Raw genomic sequence first — 21,765 nt, 5'->3', positions numbered from 1 at the left:
GCCAGATTCCCACATGAAACTTCCTTACTTGCTCTCCTGTTTGCTTGCTCTGTGAGTTTGCTCTCTCAGGAACTGGATTCCATATATGGACCCTGAAACTGTGCCAGCTAGGTTAACAGTAAGCAGTCCTCCAAACATACACAGTGCACAATCAGCAACCTTCAGAAAATATCTGGCTAGTAGCAATTAGTCAGCAAGTTCCCTCCTCTCTCTTTCTTCTCTTCAGCTCAGACCCCTTCTGGAACCCTTCTGTTTTCTCTCTGTTTCTTCACTCAGGAGCATAATCATCTGTATGCACTTGGTAAAGAATCAGTGTCAAGGGTTGATGGGCTTTCAGGCTTAATGGCTGTAGTGTGGCTTTCTGGTGTCCTGATGCTTCACTTGGTAGTTCTAGCTGGCATCTTCAAAGGCAGAGTGAGCTACTCCGTAGTCTACTAGCAGCTCAGAGGCACAGGCAGCTGAAATGACTAGATTCTTGTATTTGTACCTGGATTTGTCCAAGTTATAGGAATCCAAGAAATTTGGTTCCTCATCTTGCTAGACTAGGTAATTATTTATCAACTGCATCTCTTTAAGATGTAGGAGATGACATTAAATCTACAAAAACCAGAAAAGTTGCCTGCTCTGAAGCCCATCCTTTTTAATGTTGTAAAACACATACTGGTTTTGTTGACTTGAATATTGTTGGATATTCTATATCATGATGTATAATAATGCTTTTTGAATTAAAAAAAATCAAATTTCCTTTAATTAAGGTCATGTATACTAAGATCTTTTTTTTTAATCCCATTTATATCCCTCCCTTCTCTGAAGACTCAGGGCGGCTTACAATCTAAGAAGCACAAATCAATGTGCTTAGCAATAGCCTTCATTCTATGTATATGCCTGCTTATTAGGGCTTTCGGGGGGCCCCAAGCGGCATTTTTACAAAGTCAGCTTATTGCCCCCAACAATCTGGGTCCTCATTTTACCTACCTTGGAAGGATGGAAGGCTGAGTCAACCTTGAGCCTGGTGGGACTCGAACCTGCACTAATTGCAGGCAGCTGGTGTTACTTAAGGAGGCATTAGCCCACTGCTCCACCAAGGCTCTTGAATCTTAGTAAAGATTCTGCTAATTACGCAAATACAGTAGTTACACATACATATACATACATATATACACACACAGATATATATAGATAGGTAAAGGTAAAGGTTCCCCCACACATGTGTGCTAGTCGTTTCCAACTCTAGGGGCCGGTGCTCATCTCCGTTTCAAAGCCGAAGAGCCAGCGCTTGTCCGAGGACGTCTCCATGGTCATGTGGCTGGCATGACTAGACACCAAAGGTGCACGGAACGCTGTTACTTTCCCACTGTAGTGGTCCCTATTTTTCTACTTGCATTTTTACGTGCTTTTGAACTGCTAGGTTGGCAGAAGCTGGGACAAGTAACAGGCACTCACTCTGTTACGCGGCACTTGGGATTTGACCCGCCAAACTGCCAACCATCTGATCGACAAGCTCAGTGTCCTAACCCACTGAGCCACCGCATCCCTATGTGTGTGTGTGTGTGTGTGTATACACACTCATACATGTATGTATATTTATGCATGCATACATGTATGTATGTAAGTAGTTAGATGGAAACAAAGAGAGATCCAACAAGAACTGAGGAGAAAGTTCTTGACAGAACAATCCAATTGATCAAAGGCTTTTTCAGCATCCAAAAAGATCAGCGCTGCAGGGACCTGGTTATTTCTTTCCAAAAATTCCAATAAATCTACAATATGTCTCACATTATTCTTCATTTGTCTACCACTTATAAATCCAGTTTGATCACTATGAATCACTCGCTGCATTACCTTCATTAATCTATTAGCTAAAATTTTTGCAAATATCTTATAATCAGTATTTAAAAGCGATATTGGTCTGTAATTTTTGGCTTGGGTAGCATCCTGATCTTCCTTCGGGATCAACGAAATAAAGGCTGTTTTCCACGATGGAGGCACTTCTCCTCCCAATTGAATTGTCTTAAACAATTCTCTTAAAGGTTCCACCATTTCTGACTGTAAATTTTTATAATAAATGGCAGTCAAACTGTCAGTTCCCGGTGCTTTACCCACTTTTAATTGTTTAATTGCTAAAATAATTTCTTCATCAGTTATCAATTGATTCATCCCTTCCTTTTGTTCTTGTGTAAGGACAGGAATATTAGCTTCCAACAAATATCCATCTATATCCACATCTCTAATCTTATCTCTAACATACAACTTAGAATAAAAATCAACAAAAGTCTTTTTAATAAGACTCTGCTGATACACTACTTTACCCTTATATTCTATTTTATCTATATTACAAGCTCTTTGTTTCTTCCTTAACAAATAGGCTAACCACTTACCCGGTTTATTAGCATTACAAAAAGTATTATGTCTGGCATAACCAGTTTCTTGTGGGTAGATTATATATTAAATGACTTGGTTATAAAATTGAGCACCAAATTTTGATGCTGTTATTTATTTACTTAGATTCCATTTAGTACAATACAGACCGACACGAAGCTATGATAATATTTAATAGCAAAGTTACACAAACATCAAAGCATCCAAAAGAAGGTGATTTTTTTTAAAAAAAAACATTTTAAGTTGGGGGATTCCTATTTGGCAATAATACAGGTGAAAATGATTTCAGGATTGCAATTGATTCCTGATCAGGAGTATGCTGCTTTTCAGAAATGATAATACAGGCAGCCCACAACTTACAAATACAATCAGGACCAGAATTTCAGTTGTTAAGCAAATGGTTGTTAAATGAGTCACTCTTGATTTTATGTTTTTTTTGCCATGGTTAAGTGAATCACTGCAGTTGTTAAGTGAAACATGCAATTCTTAAGCAAATTTGGCTTTCCCCATTGTCTTTGCTTGTCGGAAGCTGGTTGGGAAATTTACAAATGGTCAACACGTAGCCCTAGGATGTTGTAATCGTCATAAAAATGCCAGTTGCCAATATTCCTTTTTAATTTGTAATGCACACTACAAGGGAAATAGCAATACTAATTGCACTTAGACTTATATACCGCTTCATAGTGCTTTACAGCACTCTCTAAGCGATTTGGCATATTGCCACCAACAATCTGTCCTCATTTTACCAACCTCAGAAAGATGGAAGGCTGAGTCAACCTTGATCCGGTCATGACTGAATTCCTGGCAGTGAGCAGAGTTAGCCTGCAGTACTGCATTCTAACCACTGTGCCACACAGCACCTACTATCAGTTATTCAATCTTTCCTCAATTTTTGCCCATCTGCCTTAGGGTAAATTGTCCTGAGAAATAAAAGAATTCACTCCTGAATGTGTTTTTAAGGATACATTGTCTTCCAAGATATGCATACTTATTCAACTGTTATTTCAATAGTTTGTTTTTCAGTTCATCATTCTTGTGTTTTCATAAATCAACAGCAACCTATGGTCTGCTGCTCTTAAATCCTAAGATCTTATTTCTTTTTTTGATAAACTATAACATGGAGAACTAGGAAGGACAGTGAGAATGCTGTCATTTTCAAGAGCGTTTTTCTTTTTTTTAATTTATATTTATTGAGAATTTTATATAAAGTAAAAGACAAATTAAAGAAAAGGGGAAATGTGCAAGAAAAAAGAAGGAAAATAATTATGAAATATTATGACATGACTTTTTCCTCAGCAGTTACTAACAAACCTATTGTTTCACCTCCTTATCTCTGTCAGATATTCTTCAATCCCTTATGTCTCAACTTCGTGACAAATTAGTGTTTCTGTTCAAAATTAAACAGCTCATTTTCCTATACGGTTAGCATTTACAGTTCCTCAGAGTTGACCCAGAAGTAGCATAAGAAAAGGGAAGCATCAGAGTTATGAAATATAAAAGCAAGAAATAGTAGTATCCAATAGCAGAATAATTTAACACTTCTGCAAGCAAGATTTAAAAAGCTAAACAACTCTAGGTTGTGAAACATAAATATCTAAGGAGTCATTTTCAAATGCTTCCAGAACTCCATCACTGTATTTTGTCTTGGGGGCTTGATTTAATTCCTTATGCTTATTAATAGTAGGAAGTTAAAATAAGGTTCACCAGTCTTTATCCCAGCAGGATATACCTGTCTATTGAGACTTCCAACCCCAATAATGGGACCAACTCTTCAAATAATGCAGAGTAGGATTTTGCATCTCGTTTTGCCATTATGTTTTAATGCCTACCTTTATCCCATACATACTGAAAAATCCCACTAGAATTATTTCACTTTTAGGTATTGTAGAAGGCTGATCTTTGTGTATATAGCTTCTTGTATTCTGTGGTTGCTCAGTAAAGTAATTAATCTGGCCCTGTCATGTCTGTAAATTTCTGCTATAATCAAATTTCTTTAATTATTTAGAGTCAAGATTTATTGCTATACTTGGAGTAAAGCTTGACTCTTACTCTGTCAGGTTGAATATGTTTTGGCCTTCCAAAAACATTTAAAACAATATGATTTCATGGTCTCTTGCCTAAAATTTATTTTCCTTCTTAGCTTTTCCTCTTCCCCTTTCTGGGAGAGGGGAACCAACTGATAAAATATTTTATGAAGAGATTGTGGAAATACACCTCTCCCAGGTTTGTGTCTATCAAGCAGTCCCTAATCAAGTGCAAGAATGGTACCAGGCAGCAGTAAGGCTGGACATCCAGCTTGTCCACTATAAGAAGCCACCACTGCAAGGAGCCGGGCCGAGGCCAGATCAACCCAGATGGCCGCCACCCTCCCCGAAAGCCTCCAACCACAGCGGCCGCAGAAAAACCCCAAGCCACCTGCAGGCCCATCAATCAAATGCTTAAGATGTGGACAACAGGGACATTGAGCAGTGACTTGCCCAGTCCCTTACCCTCAACAGCAGAATAAACTGGGACCACCAGCGAGAAAGAAACCAGCCTAGCAGCCAGTGAAAGAAAAATCCAACTGGTTCGTGCAGAAACCCATTACCCAAGTCACGTCACCCATGCAGGAGAGTGCCGAGGCCCAAATTGGACCTGCCGCCGCTCTGCCCTCCTACGACAGTGACGACGAAGGAGAGAACAACCCAATGATGAGTTGACCTGTTCCACCTTTTTCTCTGCCTTCCAAGCTTATAATCCCTAAGATGGGGGCACAGGTAGATCTGAAAGTACTAGTGGACTCAGGATACCTGGTGCGTTATTAGCTTGCCACTTGCCCTGAAAACGGGCATACGAGCAAGGCTGCTCTCCAATCCTGTGAGGTTTGAGCAAGCTGATGGCTCCCTAATGGGAGGAACTTTAGTCACGCAATTAACTGAAACCATACGCTTAGAAATAGGTGAGCACCAAGTACTTTGTTTCTTGGTGGCTCCGAAAATGACTGAGGCCACGATCCTGGGGCTAGCTTGATTAGACAAATGAAAGCCATTTATCTGGTGGGAGAAGGGAATGAGAACTGTGAGATTACATATAGGACCCAACACCCCCCCCCTTAACTTGACTGACATTACTGGAGAGTTTAGCCCATCAACCGAGCTAGTGAAAATAGCTGCTTTGTTTCAATCAGGCGAGCCACTCATCCTCAGCAAGTACCAGGACATAGCGGAGGTGTTTTGTGAGAAAAAATGTGACACCCTACCTCCCCACTGGCCTAATGATTGCTCCATTGAACTGTTACCGGGAGCTAAACTCCAACAACCGAGGATGTACGCCATGACCCCCCTTGAGATGGAGGAAATGCAGCAGTATGTGAACAAGAACCTAGCGAGAAGATTTATTGAACGAGCCAAATCCCAGTGGGAGCTCCGGTATCATTTAAAGAAAAAAAAAGACAGGTCGCTTCGTCTCTGCGTGGACTATAAAGGATTAAACGCTGTGAGCATGGAAAACAAATACTCCCTCCCCATCCTGAAGGACTAACTGACCCACCTAGTAAAGGGAAGTGTCTTCACCAAATTAGACCTGAGAGAGGCATATTACCGAGTGAGGATAAAAGAGAAAGATGAGTGGAAGACTGCTTTTAACTGTCGCATGGGGAGCTACCATTTTAAAGTCATGCTGTTTGGACTACAGGGGCCTCCAGCCTTCTTCATGCAGCTGATCAATCACGTACTACATGACCATTTATACAAGGGGGCTTGATGATATCCTGATATACAGCACAAACATGGCTGACCATGTAAAACTAGTGAGAGAAGTACTAAAGAAACTGCTGAATGCCAAACTTTATGTTAAACCATCAAATTGTGAGTTTCACCAGACCTGACGAAATTATCTTGGCTACAGAATTTCTAGTGAGGGCATTGAAATGGACCCGGCCAAAGTGAAAACTGTAATTGAATGGCAACCCCCAAAGACTCGTGTAGCGTTACCTCCTCAGAGGCTGCCAAAGCCCAGGCCCTCCCAGCCCCGTTCCCCTCCGTCAAGCTCTGCAGCTATGCTTTCTAGGTGTTAGTAAAGTGTCTCTTCTAGCAGAAGCTCACGTGAAGTGGGGGTGGTGGCAGACTCTTGTCGTCAAAAGGGGGCTTTCAGGAAAAAAGATTGCCAGCCCCTAGCCCCGATAGTCAATACGTGGTGATGTTTAACAGCCCCAGGCAGTCATAGCAACAATAGTCAATGATTTTCCAGCAGCTGTTTGGAAACCAGTGGGGTGGGGGGAAGCCCCGGCTGCAGGCAGCAATAGGAACACGATCAAAGGCAGTCATCATGCTGCAGTAACAGCTTTTCCCTCAGGGCAATTCCCCACAATGTCTAAAACTTGCACAAGCAGCAATAGTCAAAGTTTGGATGGCCGCTAGTCTCCAAAGCAGCAATGACCAGCCTCTCCTTCTCTTCTGTTGTTGCTTGCAGCCTCAGGTCTCATCGGTGTCAAACCCCTCCCCCCCTGTCCTTTATTATTAAAATCTGAATTTAACAACCCCAGCAACTTTCTCTCTCCTCACTCTCTCCCTTGGCTCCGCTTGGGGTATCCCCCCTGCGAAAGAAAGCAATAAAATTCCACCTTCTCTCTCTCTCACACTCTCCTCTTCCCCCCTCCTTCACAGAAAGGGATCAGCTTAAAACCCCCAACCCATCTCCGACTTCACCTGGTCTCTCTCTGACAGACAGCAGCAACAACCTCCCACACCCCCTTTCTTTCCCCATTTTTCTTTCTTCCACCCGATCCACACCTGCTGCACCCAAAACCGGCAGCTGTCTGAGCTTCCCTCTCCTCGGCCAGGCTCCTGCAAAGCCTTTTAGCCAGCTCCACTACATCGCAAACAGCTTCAGAGCTTTCTAGGATTCTCCAAGTTTTACTGCCAGTTCATCCCCTCCTTTGCTGAAATTGCTTTACCCCTTACAGACTTACTGAAAACAGGCAAGAAGGGAGGGAAAACATGACCGGGCCAGCCACTAGCAAGGGTTATGAACTGTCAAACTGCTTTTGAGAATTTGAAGAGGTTATTTGCAATCAAACTGGTCTTAAAACATCCTTGTCCAAGGAAAACCTTTGTGATTCAAGCTGATGCCAGCAATGTGGCCGTCGGAGCTATGCTATTGCAAAAGAACCAGGATAGGGTCCTACAACCCTGCGCCTATACATCGAAAAAATTCATTGATTGTGAGATGAGGTGGGCTGTGTGGGAGAAGGAAGCCTTCACAATTCGCTGGGATATATTAAACTGGCGACACTAGAAGGGAGCAAGGTGACTTTCAGGGTATGGACTGATCACAAAAACCTAGAGGCACTGAAAACTTCCCACAAATTGTCCCTGAAACAAGTAACGATGGGTGCAATACTTTAACCAATTTAACTTCACCCTAAAGTACATACCGGGAGGAAAAAACTTTTTAGCGAATGTTTTATCCAGACTGCCCCAATACAGGAGCCAGCGTGAAGAGGTTAATAAAGCAATTATATCTGCTCTACAAACTGCTTCTGAACTAACGCCGTGCAGAATCCCACCTTTGAGAGCCCTGAACCCCGACGACCCTGGGGCAAAGAAAATAAAACAGGAGCTCCTTGCTGACCAATGGTTCAAAGACAAACCTCCCTAAAATGCAGGATGTTTTGACTTACAAAGGGGGGAAGTTGTATAGGCTGCATGGCACACCAAAACATAATCTTAGACCAGGGTGTGTGTGTGTGCAGTTTACAGCCAACTTTTGGAAGGGTTTTCTTAAGCTTATTGGCTCATCTTAAGGACTGTTGGCTTTTCACCCTTCTACCAATGGGGCAGCTGAATCTGCAAATTCAATGGTAGAGCAGTATCTCAGATGCTATGTGGATTATCAGCAGACAAACTGGACTGACCTCCCTTCTGCAGAGGTTGCTTACAATAATTCTGTTCACAACAGCACCGGTTTCACACCTATTAAGTGGCCACAGGAAAAGAGTTCAGCCCAATACCCGAATGTCCTCAGGGAGCCTCCACTTCCCAAACCCTTGATCAGTGGATTGTGGGGGGGGGGGGGAAGAAGCTTGGAGAACCACAAAAAGTGCTTTGAAAAAGGCTTCTGAGACATATAAAAAGCAAGCAGATAAAAAGCGGGCTCCTCGTAGGTCGTTCCAAGTTGGGGAAAAGGTTTATTTGTCCACAAAATATTTACAGCTTAAGTTACCCAATAAGAAGTTAGGACCGAAATACTTAGGACCCTTCCCCATCGTAAAAATCATTAACCCGGTCACGGTAGAATTAAAGTTTCCCAGACTCTTAGCAGAAGTCCACCCTATGTTCCATTGTAGCCTGCTGAAACCTTTTTGGGATTCCACCTTACTACCTTCCCCTAAGAAGGCACCTGGACCTCTCAGTTGCAGGACAGACTCATATGAAGTGAGGTGTATTCTTGATTCTAGATTTTTTAAAGGGAAGCTACAGTACTTAGTGCAATGGAAAGGGTATCCATTGTCTAAAGCCACCTGGGTAAAATCTAGTGATGTAAAAGCTGACAGACTCATTAATAAGTTCTATAAGAAACACCCTAACAAACCAAGAGGCAACCCCTAGTGTATGGTTTTGTTTGTATTACAGGACTTGTCCTTTTTGTAAGGGGGGGTGGATGTCAATGCTGTTAACATCGGATGTTCTTGCTTTGACTATAGATGAAAATGCAGCCATTTTCTCTATGCTTTTAGAATCAGTTGGTGCTGGGAGGCGGGATTGGGGTGAGACTGCAGTTAGCCATAATAATAATAACTCTGCCATGGGAATCCAAGGACAGACTGGGTCCAGAGCTGATAATGTTTGGCGGGCTGGAAAGCTGGGGAGAAAGCCTGCGCTTCAAGCTAATTGGGAAATGTGATTTATGACTATTGGGGGTGGGGATTGTACTTTGTTACTTTGTATCCAACGGAGGGGAATTTAGTTTTTGGGTTCAACTATGTAGTGCCGATACTTTGTTTTCCAAATAAAAGGTTCTTTAAGGTAAACAATGCCTTGAAGTTCTTTTGAAGGGTTTCATCTGTCGGAACCATGACAAAAGTAAGCAACAGGGAAGGAGAATGAGATCAAGAAGCAAAATTACAATTGTGTTTAATTCCTGGTTTAACATACTGAATTTGAATTGAGCATTGATTCACAGCATACCACTGATGGAAATTCCTACAATAGTGAAAAATGCTGGGCTGCTAGAGTGTATATTTAGAGTTGGCTGTTCAACACTAAACAAGGGGGAAACTGATCCTTTTTCCCCCATTACTGCAACTGATGATGGAGTAATTATCTTTACTGATTTTATATGCTGAACAAGTTATATATGCTCATAGTTTTGCCATACTGTAAACAGCTATGTTCATCCACCTTAAATTCTAGCATACCTGAAATAGTTGTAAAATGCTTCCCATGCCATAAGATATAAAGTTTCAGTATTTCATTATTTGGGGGCCAAAGAGCAAATCTATGTATAAATTAGTTGTAGTGACTATGGAGATTCTCAATCATCCACGTTATGGTTGTCCCAAAAGTGCTTTTCAAAAGGCAACTGGACTTTCTTGGTTTTTTTCCTTGAAAATGTTTCTCTTCTCATACAAGAATGAACTGAAGAAGCTTCATGGATGAGAAACGAAACATTTTTAAAGAAAAACCAAGTAAGTCCAATTGCCTTTTGAAAAGCACCTTTGAGTTAGCTGTAGTAAGTACTGATAGTAATGAATGTGTTGTGTTGGTTCAAACATACTGCTACTATTCAGTGTTAATCAACCTGACATCCGTTAGCCATGGAAGTTTCCAACTCTCATAATTTCTAGTCAACATAGACAAGGAAGAAGACTTTTCAGCAATGGCAGAACCAGTAATCATGGTGATATTAGGAGCAGGTGAATGTATTAGCTCCTTGGAATGGAGCTAATCCATACATAATCTCCCTATAAAGAGATTGTAAAGTAGCAATTTCCAACAGGTGTAAACTGTGGGAGCTGCAATGAAACATCCTGCTTAAGCCACTATTTGGCACTTTTCAAAGAGACAATGGGTTCACCTATTTCCTCACCTAACTGCTTTAGGATACTTATTAACTTCCTAGAAGTTAAGAGCCTTCTGAAGGACCAGAAGAAAACACTAATATTGTGGATGAAAGAAGCTTCGTGTAAGTTTAAAAATGAAAAATGAAAAACTTCATTTTTTTGGAAACAGTAAAATGGGGACTAGAATGTGGATTTTGGAAAGTTAAGTGGCTATGTGGACTTGAACGTGGCTATGTGGGATGTTTGAACATTTATAAAAGAATTTATGAAGATTTTGAAATTGTAAAAAAAAAATCCTCGTGTGAAAGTTTTGTTGATTGGAAAATAAACAGATGATAAGAGAAGACTTAAAAGCTGACAAGAGGGAACCAGAAAAAATAAAGGAAAGATCCATTAATATAATGGGGCAATACTATTTAACTATAGAAAAAATTAAGGGTGTTTAAGAACAAGGTAATCAGAAATTGTTTATAAGATTGTTTGGTATTATGACAGAGGATGTGGAAGAACAAGAGATTTTATTAGATAAAACAGAGTGAGACTGATTTAAATGTGGATTTGTAATTTTAGAAACTGCTGGATTACAAAGTGATATGGAAAAAGATGCTTGGACCTGAAAATAGATTTTAAATGCCAAAGAATAAGAATGATGTGGAAAAAGATGCAAAAATGGATGAAGATGCCAAATGAAACCAGCTGGACTCTGAACAATTAAACGGATCATACAAATAATAAATCAGAAATGTAATTTGGAAAGTTTGAAAAGGAGTGTGTAAAATCAAGGAAACTTTCTCTGAGGAGACAAAGAATCTACCGAAGCTGTTTCTGAAAGGAGACAAAGAGAATGACAAATTAACTTGTGGTACATTATGTGATGGGATTAAAGATCAAGCTTTTTAAAAGCAAACGGAAGCTCTACAGAGTGAGTTTATTCAGTTAGGGTTAAATATACTGTATATAACAGAATAACAGTTGGAAGGGACCTTTAAGATATTTTAGTCCAACCCCGTGCTCAGGCAGGAAACCCTATATCATTTCAGATAAATGGTTGTCCAATTTCTTCTTAAAAGTTTCCAGTGTTGGAGCATTCACAACTTCTGAAGGCAAGTTGTTCCACTGATTAATTGTTCTAATGATCAGGAAATTTCTCCTTAGTTCTAGATTGCTTCTCTCCTTGATTAGTTTCCATTCATTGCTTCTTGTCCTGCCTTCAGGTACTTTGGAGAATAGGTTGATCCTTCTTTGTGATGACCCCTGAGATATTGAAATACTATCATGTCACCCCTAGTCCTTCTTTTCATTAAACTAGACATACCCAATTCCAGCAACTGTTCTTTATATGTTTTAGCCTCAAGTCTCCTAATCATCCTTGTTGTTCATCTTTGTACTCTTTTTAGAGTCTCAACATCTTTTTTTACATCGTGGTGACCAAACCTGGACGTAGTATTCAAAGTGTGGTCTTACTAAGACATTATAAAGTGGTATGAACACTTCATGTGATCTTGATTCCATCCCTTTGTTAATGCAGCCTTAGAACTGTGTTGGCTTTTTTGGCAGCAGCAGCACACTGCTGGCTCATATTTAAGTGTTCACTAGGACTCCAAGTTCCTTCTCACAGTTAACTATTGCTGAGCCAGGTACCACCTATACTATACCTGTGCATTTGGTTTTTCTTGCCTAAATGTAGGCCTAAATGTAGGCATTTTTCACCATTGAATTTCATTTTTGTTACATAGCGTCCAATATTCAAGTCTGTCAAGATCCTTCTGTATCTTAAGCCTATCTTCTGGAGTGTTGGCTGTTCCTGACAGCTTGGTGTCATCTGCAGATTTGGGCAGTTCCCCATCTATCCTCTCATCCAAATTATTGGTGAAGATGTTGAAGAGCACTGGGCCTAAAACAGAGCACTGGGGTACCCCACTGCATATTCCCTTCTATGTAGATGCAGTTCCATTGAGGACTACACGTTGAGTGCAATTGATCAGCCAAGTACAAATCCATTTGGTGGTGATGCTGTCTAACCCACATTTTTCTATCTTATCAAGCAGTAGTTTGTGGTCTACTTTATCAAATGCCTTACTTATATGTTCTGTTTCTAGTAGCTGTTAATGGGATTTATTTTTGACCAGGATTGAATGATGAGGCTTTAAAGATCTGTTTAGAAGTAGGGAGAGATTTCTTTTTGCTTTATTTCATAGGGAAAGTTTGGAAATACAAAATGGATTTACTTGATGAAGGTTATACAGGTGAAACTCGAAAAATTAGAATATCATGCAAAAGTTCATTTATTTCAGTAATGCAACTTAAAAGGGGAAACTAATATATGAGATAGACTCATATGCAAAGCAAGATAGTTCAACCTGTGATTTGTCATAATTGTGATGATTATGGCTTACAGCTCATGAAAACCCCAAATCCACAATCTCAGTAAATTAGAATATTGTGAAAAGGTGCAATATTCTAGGCTCAGTGTCCCACTCTAATCAGCTAATTAAGCCATAACACCTGCAAAGGGTTCCTGAGCCTTTAAATGGTCTCTCAGTCTGGTTCAGTAGGAGTCACAATCATGGGGAAGACTGCTGACCTGACAGTTGTGCAGAAAACCATCATTGACACCCTCCATCAGGAGGGAAAGCCTCAAAAGGTAATTGCAAAAGGATGTTCCCAAAGTGCTGTATCAAAGCACATTAATAGAAAGTTATGTGGAAGGGAAAAGTGTGGAAGAAAAAGGTGCACAAGCAGCAGGGATGACCGCAGCCTGGAGAGGATTGTCAGGAAAAGACCATTCAAAAGTGTTGGGGACTTTCACAAGGAGTGGACTGAGGCTGGAGTCAGTGCATCAAGAGCCACCACACACAGACTGATCCTGGACATGGGCTTCAAATGTCGTATTCCTCTTGTCAAGCCGCTCCTGAACAACAAACAACGTCAGAAGCGTCTTACCTGGGCTAAAGAAAAATAGACCAGGTCTGTTGCTCAGTGGTCCAAAGTCCTCTTTTTGATGAGAGCAACTTTTGCATCTCATTTGGAAACCAAGGACCCAGAGTCTGGAGGAAGAATGGAGAGGCACACACTGCAAGATGCTTGAAGTCCAGTGTGAAGTTTCCACAGTCTGTGTTGATTTGGGGAGCCATGTCATCTGCTGGTGTTGGTCCACTGTGCTTCATTAAGTCCAGGGTCAACGCAGCCGTCTACCAGGAAATTTTGGAGCACTTCATGCTTCCTTCTGCAGACGAGCTTTATGGGGATGCTGACTTCATTTTCCAGCAGCACTTGGCACCTGCCCACACTGCCAAAAGCACCAAAACCTGGTTCAATGACCATGGGATTACTGTGCTTGATTGGCCAGCAAACCCGCCTGACCTGAACCCCATAGAGAATCTATGGGGCATTGCCAAGAGAAAGATGAGAGACATGAGACCGAACAATGCAGAAGAGCTAAAGGCCGCTATTGAAGCATCCTGGTCTTCCATAACACCTCAGCAGTGCCACAGGCTGATAGCTTCCATGCCACGCCGCATTGAGGCAGTAATTGCTGCAAAAGGGGCCCATACCAAGTACTGAGTACATATGCATGCTTATACTTTTCAGAGGTCCGATATTGTTCTATGTACACTCCTTGTTTTATTGATTGCATGTAATATTCTAATTTTCTGAGATTGTGGATTTGGGGTTTTCATGAGCTGTACGCCATAATCATCACAATTATGACAAATCACAGCTTGAACTATCTTGCTTTGCATGTAATGAGTCTATTTCATATATTAGTTTCCCCTTTTAAGTTGCATTACTGAAATAAATGAACTTTTGCACGATATTCTAATTTTTCGAGTTTCACCTGTATATGTTACTATTTACAATAAGGAATGAGATATGGGAAAGGATATTGTATCAAGTATTATTGAAATACTAGAGAAGGTATTAAGTCTCTCACATCATTTTGGAAGAATTTTGGCCCACTGTTCTTTACTACATTGCTTCAGTTTGTAGGCATTTGTTTATGTACAGCTCTCCTGAGGTCTCCCCACAGCATTTCAATTGGGTTGAGGTCTGGACTTTGACTTGGACATTACAACACCTTTATTCTTTTTCCCCCCAACCATTCTGTTGTAGATTTGCTGGTGTGCTTGGGACCATTGTCCTGTTGCATGACCCAATGTTGACCAAGATTTAGTTGTCAGACAGATGGCTTCACATATGACTGTAGAATACTTTGCTATACAGAGGAGTTCATGGTCGACTCAATGACTGCAAGGAGCCCAGGTCCTGTAGCTGCAAAACAAGCCCAAATCATCACCCCTCTGCTACTGTGCTTAATGGTTGGTATGAGATGTTAGTGCTCATCTGTTGTGTTTGGTTTTTGCCAAACATGGCACTGTGCATTAAGGCTAAACCTCTTCACTTTGGTCTTGTCTGTCCAAAGGACATTGTTCCAGAGCCCTTGTGATTAAGCTGTGCTGCCATGTTCTTTATAGAGAGAAGAGGCTTTCTCCTGGCAGCCTTTTCAAATAAACCATATTTGATCAGTCTTTTTCTAATTGTACCGTCATGAATTTTTAACATTTAACATGCTGTCTGAGTCCTGTAGAGTCTGAGAGGTAACTCTTGGATTTTTTTTTAATTTTTTTGGCAATTTTTCTGAGCATTACACAGAGTAAATTTGCTGGAACATCCACTCCTGGGAAGATTGATAGCTGTCTTGAATGTTTTCCACTTGTGAATAATTTTGCTCACTATAGAATGAAAGAGTTCAAATTGTTTGGAAATGGCCTTATAACCCTTCCCAGATTAATGGGCAGCAACAATTGCTTCTCTAAGATCATTGCTGATCTATTTACTGTTTGGCATTGTGTTAATATACACCTGAATGCTGGAGAGCAGCAACGTCCTATACTTTGGCTTTTGTAGAGCTAGTCACACTTGTTGATGAACAATTGATCAAGAGCATTTGATTAGTAGCACTTGGCTGTTACTTAGCCTCTTCATATCTATGAAAGCATAGTTTTTCACACATGGCTTCTCTATTTTGGCTTTCTTTTTGAAAAATAAATGACGACATGGTATAATACATCATGTGCTGTTGTTCATCTGAGTTTGTATATACCTACTTTTAAGAGCTGCCAAGGACCAGGTAATACATAAAATCATAGAACTCAGAGAGTGTACTTTCTTTTTAATATGATTGTATAGGCCTTTTTTGGAGAAGCCCAAGGCCACATTGGTATCTGAAAATAGAACCCCAGTTCTTTATTCTGATACCTATTTTGTTGATACACATTTTAAATATTTACGTTATTTGAAGAACCTGAGCATCCTGATGAACACTTACTAAATTAAATATTGTTGAGACAATGTGTGTATAATCTATTTCTATGGCCTCTTTTTTGCTGGAATTATTTGCAAAATACAAAGTGGTAGATATCTTTTGCTCTAGTGGTTTCACTGTTAGAAACTGCTATTCAGGGCTATCCTGAACATATTTAACACATTTGGTTCAGTGTAACACTGTGATTTGCTTTAAAATTAATATTAAAATTAAATTTATGCACCTAATGTTTATTTTAATATATTTCATTTTCATGTTTTTCTGGCTTCAAAAATCATTTGGCAACTAGTTTTATTATGCTTTTTGGCTTTAAGGATGGTATAGGGATTTTATAAATAAAATAAGTGGGCTTCATGTTACATTTAGATATTTCTTAAGAAATCTTTATAAAGCAGGTCAGGCATCCTCTTACTTGCTTATGTTGATACAAAGGGCTCTTACTAGACTGATGGATTTCATTTTATTTCTTTTACCTGTCATTTCCATTTGTTCAGTATTACCAATGAATGGCTGTTTTTAGAAATGATTATTTATCAAGGGGATGTTGGGGAAAAAAAAATCAAGCCTTCCTGAATTCATAAAACCTGTTTTTGGATCCTAGCTCAGTTATGGGTTATTTCCTTTTATTTAATTATGCTAAACATGCTTTGGAATATCTTATTTATTAGAACATCAAATTATTGTTCCTGAATCTCCTCAGAACTGGACACTATTTGAGAAGGATTCAGTTGAATGCAAAGTAAATTGGAAATATTATTTCCCATGACTTGAAAATTATATTTATGTTGATACAGTCCAAAACTGAATTACATTTTTTTTGCAACTGTGTTACACTGATGACTAATACCAAGTTTGTAATTAGATTTTCACAAGTACTTTTGATGGAACATGATAAAACAGGCTGCTCCAGATTGGCAAAGGAGTGAGACAAAACTATATAGTCTGTCCTTATTTATTCAGTCTACATGCTGAATACATATTGAAGTTTGGATTGGAGAATATACATGGTTTTTAAATTAGAGGAAGGTATATCAATAACTTATATTCTGATGACATTTCTCTAAGGGCTAAAAATGCAAATGATCTGCAAGCTCTAGTAAGAAAAGTCAAGGAGAACAGTGGGTCTAAGATTAAGACTAAAATAACAAGCTTTACAACCAGCTTTAGGACTGTCAATGAAAATACTGAAGAGGGAGATAGCTTCTGCTTTTTTTAGGGTTGACTATTAATAGTAAAGGATCCAAGAATCAATAAATATGCCTCAGAGTAGGATTTTGTAGAATAATATTGAAGTCCTTAGAAAATATGACTGGAAGTGTGTACACACATATGCATCAAAACTGTGTTGGTAGTGATTTCCCCTTTGATAATAGTTAAAGAATCAGAATAGAAAGAATGTTAACACATTTCAGTGTTGGTGTTGAAGAAGGCTTTTTGAGAATATGAATAGCCAAGAAAAAACAACAACAACAACAAATGGAACACAAAACAAATAAATCTAGAATTCTCACTTGAACTACAAACCTTCAGACTCAAATGATCATATTTAGGACACTTGAAAATCCAGCTGCTTTGAGAAATTTGTAAAGCTAGGGAGTGTAATGAAAAGAAAAGGACAGCTACATGGATGGATGGATGGATTGACTCAGTATAGTGGTGATGAGTGTACTGTTAGGAAAGGGCCATATTGGGGACAGAGATTTCTAGAGGAGGTCCATCTCTACTAAAAGATCACACTGACTTGATGGTGCACAATTAAATTATCAACATCATCTTCAAAGGAATAAAATTCACAAGGGAAGAAGAAAACATGTTGCCCTATTCACAAGAGAATCTGTGTAAGAACACTATTTAGATGAACACAAACACATTGCAGTAATCCATGGACATCAGAAAAAGGAATTAGATCATCTATACAACATCTTCCAACAAAATGGATACCCATACAACTTTATAAAAAAGTGCTTCATCAGTCTACTACAGTATAGCCAACACAAGCTGAGAAAAACATAACACTGCCGTACATTCAAACCATGTCAGAAACCACCAGCAGTTACAACAACATGTTATCACTGTAGCACACAAACCAACTAAAGCCTTCCAAAACATCCTAAGTAAATTAAAAAATACAGCAGCCCCAGAAGAAAACCAGGAATCATCTGTAACGTACAGTGTAAGGACTAATATCCACTATGTAGGACAAACAGGCAGAAGATTAACAGAACACATCCATGAACACCAATTAGCAGTCCTAAAGACATGATGAAAACTTACCTTTCGCAACACATGGACAGACTTAACCATAGTTTCAACAAGGAATTGTGAGCATCTTAAACCAAGTCAAATTCAAAAATCCTAGAGAATTCCTGGAAACTGGCATTCAGACAAATCAGCAATCAACAGGCACGTCAACAGGCACAGGAGATTAACAACAACTACATACTATTCAAAAGAGACAATAAAAAAGCCAAAAAGGAAACAAATGATAGCAGTGTTCCAATATCTTAGGGGCTGCCACAAAGAAGAGGGAGTCAAGCTATTCTCCAAAGCAACTGAAGGCAGGACAAGAAGCAATGGATGGAAACTAATCAAAGAGAGAAGCAACCTAGAACTAAGGAGAAATTTTCTGACAGTTAGAACAATTAATCAGTGGAACAACCTGCCTCCAGAAACTGTGAATGCTCCAACACTGGAAGTTTTAAAGAAGAGACTGGACAGCCATTTGTCTGAAATGGTATAGAGTTTCTTGCCTGAACAGAGGGTTGGACTAGATGACCTCCATGTTACCTTCCAACTTCATTATTATTATTGTTGTTATTATTATTATTAACACAAGACCAAAACATCGCCTCATGAGCTATCATTACCCAGATAAGCAGAGTTTAACACCAAGATTAATATAAGACCATCAATCAAGAAGTGGACAATACCCCAATTAAGGAACTATTAACTCAGACTTACAAACTAACATTAAAAAACAGTTTAATCAAGGAACCACTACTATCAACACTGATGGACAAGTCATTAATATATAAATAGATAGCACGCCTCACTCTCTTCTAGTACTGATGTTACGTAATTTGGTAATGAAATGTCTGCAAGAAAACAACCAACCTCAGAGAGGACCAAGAATCTCACACAATTAATTTCACAAATACTGTTGCCAAACTAGGTATTCCTGAGCACTTCCTATGATTTTACTTTCTATTTTTTAAATGAAGAATTTTGCATTTATCTTTGATCAGTTTCCTTCTGTTACTTTTAGTCCTTTTTCTAATTTACCAAGTAATCATAGGGAAAATCTATGTGATTTTAATTTAAGAGATCACACTGATGTGATGACTCATAATAAATATAAAAATAAATATGACTCTTTTGCCATCCAAAAATTGATAAATATTTATTAACTCTTAACCTACTGGGCAAGGTTTATAATTGGCTTGTTGACCAGGGAAATCTCAAAACGGGCAGTCCGTCTTCTGGAGAACAACCACTTTTTATAGATAAGTATACTAAAATTTATGGCCTAACTGAGAGCTGCTTTTGATGAACTGGTTAGACAACGAATAACTTATCATAATATTGAACAACAGTGACAAGGTAAGCACAAAGTATAACTGTAGAGTTCAGTTGGGCTGGGGAAGCATATAGATTTGATAAATAAATAAATGAGTGACACAACTTCTAGTCCAGGATGTGAGGTGGAATGAGATGACATAGATTGACCAGTTTAAAGGAGCCTATCTAATAAACTATAGGATGATTTAATTGGACAGGGCACTGTAGAATCTTTAGAAACATTCCTTCAGTGCTTTAAGAATTGAACACACTGGATGGGAATGAGAAATAGTCTCTGATTATCCCCACCATTTCGTTCCATCTGCTTATGAGACATCAGTATATGTCTAATTATACATGCAGCAAAAGACACTAGCAGAATCTCATTGTTGGTGGTGGAAAAGCAGTGCCAATGCATGCATGGCCTTTGTTTATATTGTGGGACTTTGGGGCATTTTGTACTATTGGTAACTTTTCCTGCTCTGAATCAGTTATCAAATCCTTCACATAGGTGTTATGAGGGCATTTGGCCATCATCTGGCCTAGATGCCCTAAGCTTGGCTCTATGGTAAAGGAACATGGCCTCCACTCTAGGAATTTGGAGGGAGGAACATTTGACAGAAGGAGTACTCAAACATACCATGTACAAAATCAACACTTATGCATACACAAGTAAAGAGATTCAATGTAGAAACAGACCCTTTGGATTGGCTATCTGAGGGGGAGGGGATAAGGGAAGCACCAGGCTTCTGCAGGAATGAGGGAAAGGGTGTTCTGTAGCGTGAGAACACATTCTCATAAGATCACCAGCAAATAGCCTAATACCAGATATACTGTACGTAGTAGTCAGTGGGATTCTTTTGTAATAATTTAATTAACTTTGCTATTTATCAGAGTTTTTCTGTTCTTGGAAATCTTGTTTCTGCAGTTTCTTATCTAACTGCCCCTGAGAAGTCTGATATATCTTTTTTTAAAACAAGTTCTTATCCTCTAATTCTTTTTCTGATTAGCTTCTCTTGCCATAGGAGTCTATTTATGATTGTTATTTATAATTAAGGTTTCTAGCTTTCTGATTATGAAATAATCAGAAAGAACATGGCTCATAAAGTTCATGACCTTTGTTGTCTATACACAAATGCTTAGAATATGGGGAATAAAGTTGAATTTGACTTTTTAAGAAAGAAAATATTAATTCTCCATTTAATAATGGTTATCGTAAATGCATAAACTCAAAACATTATAAGCAATCCGAAGCAGTCTTAGTGTGTTTATATTTTTATATCCTTATAGATACTGTACATATATTATATTTACTCACAAGTCTAAGAAAGTGAACTTGGAAATACTGTAAAGTGTTTGGATTAAAATAAATATAGGAACAAATAAAAATACAAGCGGTCCACAGTTAATGGCCACTCACTGACTTTGCAATTACACTGAACAAGTAGTACATAATACTGGTCCTCAGAGTTCTGGCCATCTGACCATCCCCGCTGTCATGTGATTGCTGGTGATTCTCTTGGCATCCAGGACTGCCAGAATTGTATTTGCTAAATGACATGGTCATGTGATGTCATACTTTACGGCTGCAAGACTTATAAATGAACATTTATATTGTTATTGCTTCTGCTGTTTTAATTGTGAGCTTCCCAGAGTCACACTTGTGACATAGGTGGTTATACAATGTGATAAATGAATAAAAAATAAGGAAGACTTAATAGAAAAGTACCAGAAGTTTTAGGAAAAAGTGATCACGTATTACTGGCTTTCTTGATTTTAAAAGAAAATTATAATAAAAATGTGCCTTGGATTTAAAAACAATAAGTAGGGAGAAGACCTCATAAGCCTCAGTTTTCAGATCCTTGAACTTCCTTCCTAGATTTTTAAATAGATGATTTTGCAAAAGTAGTTGTCCCCATGTGCTAACTAATGGATACGATAAATCTTGGAAATTCCATTGCACTTCTGATCCTTGCATATGGCAAACTACTTTGAGATGATGGGTTCTGTTCTGCACATATTTATTTCATTTTCTCATGGTAGTGAGTCACCAACTACTAGAACTTGTGTCCTTGTAGTGCTTACAGTGCAACTCTAGGCACTGAAACAGACTTCATCTTCAAGGAAAGTTGCAAAATCTCTTTATTGCATAATATAGGGATGAAAATAGAGACTTAAAATGAATAGTTGCGCATAGAGGTGAGCTACTACCAACACTCCTAATGGAGATTTCTAGATAGGTTTCTTAAGTAATAAGAAACAACAAAACATATTTTATGAAATTATAATGTAGCAAAAGTTGTATTAGAGATTGCTGTCCTATAGCTTTATTGTCTAAGAGCACTTCCATATTTTTCACTTATAGCAAAAGGCTTTTTTTTCTGAAGCTGCAGTTGCAGATTTCATGAAATCAGTTGGATGAGCTCTTTAATGGAAATTATTTCTGTAATCAATAGATTTC

General features: G+C 38.9%; 1 protein-coding gene across 1 annotated transcript in view; it reads left to right on the top strand.

Annotated features, from left to right (window-relative positions):
• TRAF3 (TNF receptor associated factor 3) overlaps window positions 1–21,765 on the top strand; it is a 103,252-nt gene that overhangs the window by 26,190 nt on the left and 55,297 nt on the right. The gene's annotated exons all lie outside the window — the stretch shown is intronic.

This window comes from Vipera berus (assembly GCF_964194415.1).
Source record: "Vipera berus genome assembly, chromosome: 1".
Classification (NCBI taxonomy): Eukaryota; Metazoa; Chordata; class Lepidosauria; order Squamata; family Viperidae; genus Vipera; species Vipera berus.
The sequence above is the reverse complement of the archived record's forward strand: the minus strand, read 5'-3'. Positions and strand labels throughout refer to the sequence as shown.